This window comes from Carassius carassius, unplaced genomic scaffold (assembly GCF_963082965.1).
Source record: "Carassius carassius unplaced genomic scaffold, fCarCar2.1 SCAFFOLD_146, whole genome shotgun sequence".
In the NCBI taxonomy this organism is placed as follows: Eukaryota; Metazoa; Chordata; class Actinopteri; order Cypriniformes; family Cyprinidae; genus Carassius; species Carassius carassius.
The window spans coordinates 41,161-51,298 of record NW_026775062.1 but is presented as its reverse complement, the minus strand read 5'-3'; the positions used below and the strand labels follow the sequence as shown (position 1 = coordinate 51,298).

The following is a 10,138-nucleotide window of genomic DNA, read 5'->3' as shown; positions in this document are numbered from 1 at the left end:
AGAAAGTTAATATTGCTAAAGTAACGTAGCATTTAACTTAACTTACCTTCTCGCTTAACATTAATTGCGTTGATCTCGAACTCTTACGTAAAAACAGCGGTCACCTGAGGTAAAACTTTTGCGACGGTAGTTTAGACAGTAAATGCTTGCCAGCAAACTTGTTTTGTTTGGTACAACAATTCGGTAAACAGATATCTCTCCGATCGTGAAACTGGTCTCCTCCCCTCCTCCACTCACTACGAATGATTGACAGATGACACCAGGCTTCTTAAATTCCCCGCCACGGAAGAGGCGAAACAGCGCCAGGAAATCTACGTGTGGCCACAAATATATTGCATCCGTAGTGTTAAGCACTACCATAGAGAATGAATGGGAAAAGTTAAGAGAAGTTAAGCTTAACTATTTTCGGCTCCCGCGCGGAAGACCGGGGTTCGATTCCCCGACGGGGAGAGCTACCTCTTTTCGGCTTCTGAACGATCCATCCAAAAGTTTTGGGAGGAGCCACAGGTCACAGAAGGAGTTCTGCTTCGACATCAGCCCGAGCCAAAGAACATGCGTTGGCCGGGAATCGAACCCGGGTCAACTGCTTGGAAGGCAGCTATGCTCACCACTATACCACCAACGCAGTCAGCAATCAGCCACTTGCGCCGTCGTTAAGAAGGCTCGAAGTGCACGAGTCGCCGATAGGGCTAGAGGAGCTGATGAGATCTTTGTTTGGACCCGTCACTAAAGAGAGCCTTCCAGAGTTTGCTTCCCGTCACGTACAAGAAAGTGCTGCCTTCCCATGCCAGCTAAATAAACACTAAGTGCTGACAGCGCAAACGCAGAGAGTGCAAATACAGACGATGACCAGTGGCACGCCCTCCTGCAGCGTGTTGGCGGACGGCCAAATTGATTCTGCTATTGCATTTTGTTGTAGCTCTGTCCTCGGTCCACCAATAACCACAAGCCCAATCAAGGCAATCTCTTTCTCATGCCTCCATCTGAAAAGTTGGAGAAAATCTTATATGAATAAAAGAGTCTTTTAAAGAAATCCCTTATTCCGAGGTCACCGTAGCCACCAGATCCATTCTGTATCCAGATCAGTGGGCCGCTTCAGTCACCCGGATCCAGTCAGTATCCAGACAAGATGGTGGATCAACACCTAGAAAGGACCTCTATGGCCCTGAAACACAGCGGAGACCGGGACAACTAGATGAGCCCCAGATACAGATCCCCTGTAAAGACCTTGTCTTAGACGACCACCAGGACAAGACCACAGGAAACAGATGATTCTTCTGCACAGTCTGACTTTTCTGCAGCCTGGAGCTGATTTGCTGGTTTCTTCTGACCAGAGGAGAACTGTCTCCCCGACTGAGCCTGGTTTCTCACCGGGTTTTTTCTCCATTTTTTCACTGATCGAGTTTTGGTTCCTTGCCTCTGTCGCCTCTGGCAGGCATAGCTGGGGACACTTCATGTACAGCGATATCGTTGACTTGATTGCAAATTATTGCACAGATACTATTTAATTTGAACTTAGCTGAATGATGACATCATCGATTTCAATGACGAAATGCCTTTAACTGTCATTTTGCTTTATTGACGCACTGTGTTCCTAATTAATGTTGTTCAGTTGCATTGACACAATCCTTTTTGTTTAAAGCACTATTTAAAAAAAAAAAAAAAAAAAAAAGAGTCCAAACAATGACCCTGCAACGGGTAGTGTTCCAAATGTAATGCCACTTTAGCTAATGATGGGTCCATCCGGAATTTGACGGTGCTAGGGCTGTGTCAGCGTCAGAAAAAGCCATGCATTGTTCAGTTATGTCGGTGCAGTAGCGTTGGTTGGGGGAGAAACAGCAACATGCACAGCTCCTCGTTAGTATAGTGGACAGTATCTCCGCCTGTCACGCGGAAGACCGGGGTTCGATTCCCCGACGGGGAGAGCTACCTCTTTTCGGCTTCTGAACGATCCATCCAAAAGTTTTGGGAGGAGCCACAGGTCACAGAAGGAGTTCTGCTTCGACATCAGCCCGAGCCAAAGGACATGTGTTGGCCGGGAATCGAACCCGGGTCAACTGCTTGGAAGGCAGCTATACTCACCACTATACCACCAACGCAGTCAGCAGTCAGCCACTTGCGCCGTCATTAAGAAGGCTCGAAGTGCACGAGTCGCCGATAGGGCTAGAGGAGCTGATGAGATCTTTGTTTGGACCCGTCACTAAAGAGAGCCTTCCAGAGTTTGCTTCCCGTCACGTACAAGAAAGTGCTGCCTTCCCATGCCAGCTAAATAAACACTAAGTGCTGACAGCGCAAACGCAGAGAGTGCAAATACAGACGATGACCAGTGGCACGCCCTCCTGCAGCGTGTTGGCGGACGGCCAAATTGATTCTGCTATTGCATTTTGTTGTAGCTCTGTCCTCGGTCCACCAATAACCACAAGCCCAATCAAGGCAATCTCTTTCTCATGCCTCCATCTGAAAAGTTGGAGAAAATCTTATATGAATAAAAGAGTCTTTTAAAGAAATCCCTTATTCCGAGGTCACCGTAGCCACCAGATCCATTCTGTATCCAGATCAGTGGGCCAGCAGTCAGCAGTCAGCAGTCAGCAGTCAGCAGTCAGCCACTTGCGCCGTCGTTAAGAAGGCTCGAAGTGCATGAGTCGCCGATAGGGCTAGAGGAGCTGATGAGATCTTTGTTTGGACCCGTCACTAAAGAGAGCCTTCCAGAGTTTGCTTCCCGTCACGTACAAGAAAGTGCTGCCTTCCCATGCCAGCTAAATAAACACTAAGTGCTGACAGCGCAAACGCAGAGAGTGCAAATACAGACGATGACCAGTGGCACGCCCTCCTGCAGCGTGTTGGCGGACGGCCAAATTGATTCTGCTATTGCATTTTGTTGTAGCTCTGTCCTCGGTCCACCAATAACCACAAGCCCAATCAAGGCAATCTCTTTCTCATGCCTCCATCTGAAAAGTTGGAGAAAATCTTATATGAATAAAAGAGTCTTTTAAAGAAATCCCTTATTCCGAGGTCACCGTAGCCACCAGATCCATTCTGTATCCAGATCAGTGGGCCGCTTCAGTCACCCGGATCCAGTCAGTATCCAGACAAGATGGTGGATCAACACCTAGAAAGGACCTCTATGGCCCTGAAACACAGCGGAGACCGGGACAACTAGATGAGCCCCAGATACAGATCCCCTGTAAAGACCTTGTCTTAGACGACCACCAGGACAAGACCACAGGAAACAGATGATTCTTCTGCACAGTCTGACTTTTCTGCAGCCTGGAGCTGATTTGCTGGTTTCTTCTGACCAGAGGAGAACTGTCTCCCCGACTGAGCCTGGTTTCTCACCGGGTTTTTTCTCCATTTTTTCACTGATCGAGTTTGGGTTCCTTGCCTCTGTCGCCTCTGGCAGGCATAGCTGGGGACACTTCATGTACAGCGATATCGTTGACTTGATTGCAAATTATTGCACAGATACTATTTAAACTGAACTTAGCTGAATGATGACATCATCGATTTCAATGACGAAATGCCTTTAACTGTCATTTTGCTTTATTGACGCACTGTGTTCCTAATTAATGTTGTTCAGTTGCATTGACACAATCCTTTTTGTTTAAAGCACTATTTAAAAAAAAAAAAAAAAAAAAAAAGAGTCCAAACAATGACCCTGCAACGGGTAGTGTTCCAAATGTAATGCCACTTTAGCTAATGATGGGTCCATCCGGAATTTGACGGTGCTAGGGCTGTGTCAGCGTCAGAAAAAGCCATGCATTGTTCAGTTATGTCGGTGCAGTAGCGTCGGTTGGGGGAGAAACAGCAACATGCGCAGCTCCTCGTTAGTATAGTGGACAGTATCTCCACCTGTCACGTGGAAGACCGGGGTTCGATTCCCCGATGGGGAGAGCTAGCTCTTTTCGGCTTCTGAACGATCCATCCAAAAGTTTTGGGAGGAGCCACAGGTCACAGAAGGAGTTCTGCTTCGACATCAGCCCGAGCCAAAGGACATGCGTTGGCCGGGAATCGAACCCAGGTCAACTGCTTGGAAGGCAGCTATGCTCACCACTATACCACCAACACAGTCAGCAGTCAGCCACTTGCGCCGTCGTTAAGAAGGCTCGAAGTGCACGAGTCGCCGATAGGGCTAGAGGAGCTGATGAGATCTTTGTTTGGACCCGTCACTAAAGAGAGCCTTCCAGAGTTTGCATCCCGTCACGTACAAGAAAGTGCTGCCTTCCCATGCCAGCTAAATAAACACTAAGTGCTGACAGCGCAAACGCAGAGAGTGCAAATACAGAGGATGACCAGTGGCACGCCCTCCTGCAGCGTGTTGGCGGATGGCCAAATTGATTCTGCTATTGCATTTTGATGTAGCTCTGTCCTCGGTCCACCAATAACCACAAGCCCAATCAAGGCAATCTCTTTCTAATGCCTCCATCTGAAAAGTTGGAGAAAATCTTATATGAATAAAAGAGTCTTTTAAAGAAATCCCTTATTCCGAGGTCACCGTAGCCACCAAATCCATTCTGTATCCAGATCAGTGGGCCGCTTCAGTCACCCGGATCCAGTCAGTATCCAGACAAGATGGTGGATCAACACCTAGAAAGGACCTCTATGGCCCTGAAACAAAGCGGAGACCGGGACAACTAGATGAGCCCCAGATACAGATCCCCTGTAAAGAACTTGTCTTAGAAGACCACCAGGACAAGACCACAGGAAACAGATGATTCTTCTGCACAGTCTGACTTTTCTGCAGCCTGGAGCTGATTTGCTGGTTTCTTCTGACCAGAGGAGAACTGTTTCCCCAACTGAGCCTGGTTTCTCACCGGGTTTTTCTCCATTTTTTCACTGATCGAGTTTGGGTTCCTTGCCTCTGTCGCCTCTGGCAGGCATAGCTGGGGACACTTCATGTACAGCGATATCGTTGACTTGATTGCAAATTATTGCACAGATACTATTTAAACTGAACTTAGCTGAATGATGACATCATCGATTTCAATGACGAAATGCCTTTAACTGTCATTTTGCTTTATTGACGCACTGTGTTCCTAATTAATGTTGTTCAGTTGCATTGACACATTCCTTTTTGTTTAAAGCACTATTTAAAAAAAAAAAAAAAAAAAAGGGTCCAAACAATGACCCCTGCAACGGGTAGTGTTCCAAATGTAATGCCACTTTAGCTAATGATGGGTCCATCCGGAATTTGACGGTGCTAGGGCTGTGTCAGCGTCAGAAAAAGCCATGCATTGTTCAGTTATGTCGGTGCAGTAGCGTCTGTTGGGGGAGAAACAGCAACATGCACAGCTCCTCGTTAGTATAGTGGACAGTATCTCCGCCTGTCACGCGGAAGACCGGGGTTCGATTCCCCGACGGGGAGAGCTACCTCTTTTCGGCTTCTGAACGATCCATCCAAAAGTTTTGGGAGGAGCCACAGGTCACAGAAGGAGTTCTGCTTCGACATCAGCCCGAGCCAAAGGACATGCGTTGGCCGGGAATCGAACCCGGGTCAACTGCTTGGAAGGCAGCTATGCTCACCACTATACCACCAACGCAGTCAGCAGTCAGCCACTTGCGCCGTCGTTAAGAAGGCTCGAAGTGCACGAGTCGCCGATAGGGCTAGAGGAGCTGATGAGATCTTTGTTTGGACCCGTCACTAAAGAGAGCCTTCCAGAGTTTGCTTCCCGTCACGTACAAGAAAGTGCTGCCTTCCCATGCCAGCTAAATAAACACTAAGTGCTGACAGCGCAAACGCAGAGAGTGCAAATACAGACGATGACCAGTGGCACGCCCTCCTGCAGCGTGTTGGCGGACGGCCAAATTGATTCTGCTATTGCATTTTGTTGTAGCTCTGTCCTCGGTCCACCAATAACCACAAACCCAATCAAGGCAATCTCTTTCTCATGCCTCCATCTGAAAAGTTGGAGAAAATCTTATATGAATAAAAGAGTCTTTTAAAGAAATCCCTTATTCCGAGGTCACCGTAGCCACCAGATCCATTCTGTATCCAGATCAGTGGGCCGCTTCAGTCACCCGGATCCAGTCAGTATCCAGACAAGATGGTGGATCAACACCTAGAAAGGACCTCTATGGCCCTGAAACACAGCGGAGACCGGGACAACTAGATGAGCCCCAGATACAGATCCCCTGTAAAGACCTTGTCTTAGACGACCACCAGGACAAGACCACAGGAAACAGATGATTCTTCTGCACAGTCTGACTTTTCTGCAGCCTGGAGCTGATTTGCTGGTTTCTTCTGACCAGAGGAGAACTGTCTCCCCGACTGAGCCTGGTTTCTCACCGGGTTTTTTCTCCATTTTTTCACCGATCGAGTTTTGGTTCCTTGCCTCTGTCGCCTCTGGCAGGCATAGCTGGGGACACTTCATGTACAGCGATATCGTTGACTTGATTGAAAATTATTGCACAGATACTATTTAAACTGAACTTAGCTGAATGATGACATCATCGATTTCAATGACGAAATGCCTTTAACTGTCATTTTGCTTTATTGACGCACTGTGTTCCTAATTAATGTTGTTCAGTTGCATTGACACAATCCTTTTTGTTTAAAGCACTATTTAAAAAAAAAAAAAAAAAAAGAGTCCAAACAATGACCCCTGCAACGGGTAGTGTTCCAAATGTAATGCCACTTTAGCTAATGATGGGTCCATCCGGAATTTGACGGTGCTAGGGCTGTGTCAGCGTCAGAAAAAGCCATGCATTGTTCAGTTATGTCGGTGCAGTAGTGTCGGTTGGGGGAGAAACAGCAACATGCACAGCTCCTCGTTAGTATAGTGGACAGTATCTCCGCCTGTCACGCGGAAGACCGGTGTTCGATTCCCCGACGGGGAGAGCTAGCTCTTTTCGGCTTCTGAACGATCCATCCAAAAGTTTTGGGAGGAGCCACAGGTCACAGAAGGAGTTCTGCTTCGACATCAGCCCGAGCCAAAGGACATGCGTTGGCCGGGAATCGAACCCGGGTCAACTGCTTGGAAGGCAGCTATGCTCACCACTATACCACCAACGCAGTCAGCAGTCAGCAGTCAGCCACTTGCGCCGTCGTTAAGAAGGCTCGAAGTGCACGAGTCGCCGATAGGGCTAGAGGAGCTGATGAGATCTTTGTTTGGACCCGTCACTAAAGAGAGCCTTCCAGAGTTTGCTTCCCGTCACGTACAAGAAAGTGCTGCCTTCCCATGCCAGCTAAATAAACACTAAGTGCTGACAGCGCAAACGCAGAGAGTGCAAATACAGACGATGACCAGTGGCACGCCCTCCTGCAGCGTGTTGGCGGACGGCCAAATTGATTCTGCTATTGCATTTTGTTGTAGCTCTGTCCTCGGTCCACCAATAACCACAAGCCCAATCAAGGCAATCTCTTTCTCATGCCTCCATCTGAAAAGTTGGAGAAAATCTTATATGAATAAAAGAGTCTTTTAAAGAAATCCCTTATTCCGAGGTCACCGTAGCCACCAGATCCATTCTGTATCCAGATCAGTGGGCCGCTTCAGTCACCCGGATCCAGTCAGTATCCAGACAAGATGGTGGATCAACACCTAGAAAGGACCTCTATGGCCCTGAAACACAGCGGAGACCGGGACAACTAGATGAGCCCCAGATACAGATCCCCTGTAAAGACCTTGTCTTAGACGACCACCAGGACAAGACCACAGGAAACAGATGATTCTTCTGCACAGTCTGACTTTTCTGCAGCCTGGAGCTGATTTGCTGGTTTCTTCTGACCAGAGGAGAACTGTCTCCCCGACTGAGCCTGGTTTCTCACCGGGTTTTTTCTCCATTTTTTCACCGATCGAGTTTTGGTTCCTTGCCTCTGTCGCCTCTGGCAGGCATAGCTGGGGACACTTCATGTACAGCGATATCGTTGACTTGATTGAAAATTATTGCACAGATACTATTTAAACTGAACTTAGCTGAATGATGACATCATCGATTTCAATGACGAAATGCCTTTAACTGTCATTTTGCTTTATTGACGCACTGTGTTCCTAATTAATGATGTTCAGTTGCATTGACACAATCCTTTTTGTTTAAAGCACTATTTAAAAAAAAAAAAAAAAAAAGAGTCCAAACAATGACCCCTGCAACGGGTAGTGTTCCAAATGTAATGCCACTTTAGCTAATGATGGGTCCATCTGGAATTTGACGGTGCTAGGGCTGTGTCAGCGTCAGAAAAAGCCATGCATTGTTCAGTTATGTCGGTGCAGTAGCGTCGGTTGGGGGAGAAACAGCAACATGCACAGCTCCTCGTTAGTATAGTGGACAGTATCTCCACCTGTCACGCGGAAGACCGGGGTTCGATTCCCCGACGGGGAGAGCTACCTCTTTTCGGCTTCTGAACGATCCATCCAAAAGTTTTGGGAGGAGCCACAGGTCACAGAAGGAGTTCTGCTTCGACATCAGCCCGAGCCAAAGGACATGCGTTGGCCGGGAATCGAACCCGGGTCAACTGCTTGGAAGGCAGCTATGCTCACCACTATACCACCAACGCAGTCAGCAGTCAGCCACTTGCGCCTTCGTTAAGAAGGCTCGAAGTGCACGAGTCGCCGATAGGGCTAGAGGAGCTGATGAGATCTTTGTTTGGACCCGTCACTAAAGAGAGCCTTCCAGAGTTTGCTTCCCGTCACGTACAAGAAAGTGCTGCCTTCCCATGCCAGCTAAATAAACACTAAGTGCTGACAGCGCAAACGCAGAGAGTGCAAATACAGACGATGACCAGTGGCACGCCCTCCTGCAGCGTGTTGGCGGACGGCCAAATTGATTCTGCTATTGCATTTTGTTGTAGCTCTGTCCTCGGTCCACCAATAACCACAAGCCCAATCAAGGCAATCTCTTTCTCATGCCTCCATCTGAAAAGTTGGAGAAAATCTTATATGAATAAAAGAGTCTTTTAAAGAAATCCCTTATTCCGAGGTCACCGTAGCCACCAGATCCATTCTGTATCCAGATCAGTGGGCCGCTTCAGTCACCCGGATCCAGTCAGTATCCAGACAAGATGGTGGATCAACACCTAGAAAGGACCTCTATGGCCCTGAAACAAAGCGGAGACCGGGACAACTAGATGAGCCCCAGATACAGATCCCCTGTAAAGACCTTGTCTTAGACGACCACCAGGACAAGACCACAGGAAACAGATGATTCTTCTGCACAGTCTGACTTTTCTGCAGCCTGGAGCTGATTTGCTGGTTTCTTCTGACCAGAGGAGAACTGTCTCCCCGACTGAGCCTGGTTTCTCACCGGGTTTTTTCTCCATTTTTTCACCGATCGAGTTTTGGTTCCTTGCCTCTGTCGCCTCTGGCAGGCATAGCTGGGGACACTTCATGTACAGCGATATCGTTGACTTGATTGAAAATTATTGCACAGATACTATTTAAACTGAACTTAGCTGAATGATGACATCATCGATTTCAATGACGAAATGCCTTTAACTGTCATTTTGCTTTATTGACGCACTGTGTTCCTAATTAATGTTGTTCAGTTGCATTGACACAATCCTTTTTGTTTAAAGCACTATTTAAAAAAAAAAAAAAAAAAAAAAAGAGTCCAAACAATGACCCCTGCAACGGGTAGTGTTCCAAATGTAATGCCACTTTAGCTAATGATGGGTCCATCCGGAATTTGACGGTGCTAGGGCTGTGTCAGCGTCAGAAAAAGCCATGCATTGTTCAGTTATGTCGGTGCAGTAGCGTCGGTTGGGGGAGAAACAGCAACATGCGCAGCTCCTTGTTAGTATAGTGGACAGTATCTTCGCCTGTCACGCGCAAGACCGGGGTTCGATTCCCCGACGGGGAGAGCTAGCTCTTTTCGGCTTCTGAACGATCCATCCAAAAGTTTTAGGAGGAGCCACAGGTCACAGAAGGAGTTCTGCTTCGACATCAGCCCGAGCCAAAGGACATGCGTTGGCCGGGAATCGAACCCAGGTCAACTGCTTGGAAGGCAGCTATGCTCACCACTATACCACCAACGCAGTCAGCAGTCAGCAGTCAGCCACTTGCGCAGTCGTTAAGAAGGCTCGAAGTGCACGAGTCGCCGATAGGGCTAGAGGAGCTGATGAGATCTTTGTTTGGACCCGTCACTAAAGAGAGCCTTCCAGAGTTTGCATCCCGTCACGTACAAGAAAGTGCTGCCTTCCCATGCCAGC

At 47.9% G+C, this 10,138-nt stretch overlaps 7 non-coding genes across 7 annotated transcripts; 2 read left to right on the top strand and 5 right to left on the bottom strand.

Annotated features, from left to right (window-relative positions):
• Window positions 1-553: 553 nt before the first annotated feature.
• trnag-ucc (transfer RNA glycine (anticodon UCC)) lies at window positions 554-625 on the bottom strand. The gene has a single exon. It is a non-coding gene; the product is annotated as a tRNA-Gly (tRNA).
• A 1,227-nt stretch (window positions 626-1,852) lies between these two features.
• Window positions 1,853-1,924, top strand: trnad-guc (transfer RNA aspartic acid (anticodon GUC)). Its single transcript has one exon. It is a non-coding gene; the product is annotated as a tRNA-Asp (tRNA).
• A 103-nt stretch (window positions 1,925-2,027) lies between these two features.
• On the bottom strand, window positions 2,028-2,099 carry trnag-ucc (transfer RNA glycine (anticodon UCC)). Its single transcript has one exon. It is a non-coding gene; the product is annotated as a tRNA-Gly (tRNA).
• A 3,191-nt stretch (window positions 2,100-5,290) lies between these two features.
• trnad-guc (transfer RNA aspartic acid (anticodon GUC)) lies at window positions 5,291-5,362 on the top strand. Its single transcript has one exon. It is a non-coding gene; the product is annotated as a tRNA-Asp (tRNA).
• A 103-nt stretch (window positions 5,363-5,465) lies between these two features.
• On the bottom strand, window positions 5,466-5,537 carry trnag-ucc (transfer RNA glycine (anticodon UCC)). The gene has a single exon. It is a non-coding gene; the product is annotated as a tRNA-Gly (tRNA).
• Window positions 5,538-6,937: 1,400 nt separating this feature from the next.
• trnag-ucc (transfer RNA glycine (anticodon UCC)) lies at window positions 6,938-7,009 on the bottom strand. The gene has a single exon. It is a non-coding gene; the product is annotated as a tRNA-Gly (tRNA).
• Window positions 7,010-8,416: 1,407 nt separating this feature from the next.
• trnag-ucc (transfer RNA glycine (anticodon UCC)) lies at window positions 8,417-8,488 on the bottom strand. The gene has a single exon. It is a non-coding gene; the product is annotated as a tRNA-Gly (tRNA).
• Window positions 8,489-10,138: the final 1,650 nt, after the last annotated feature.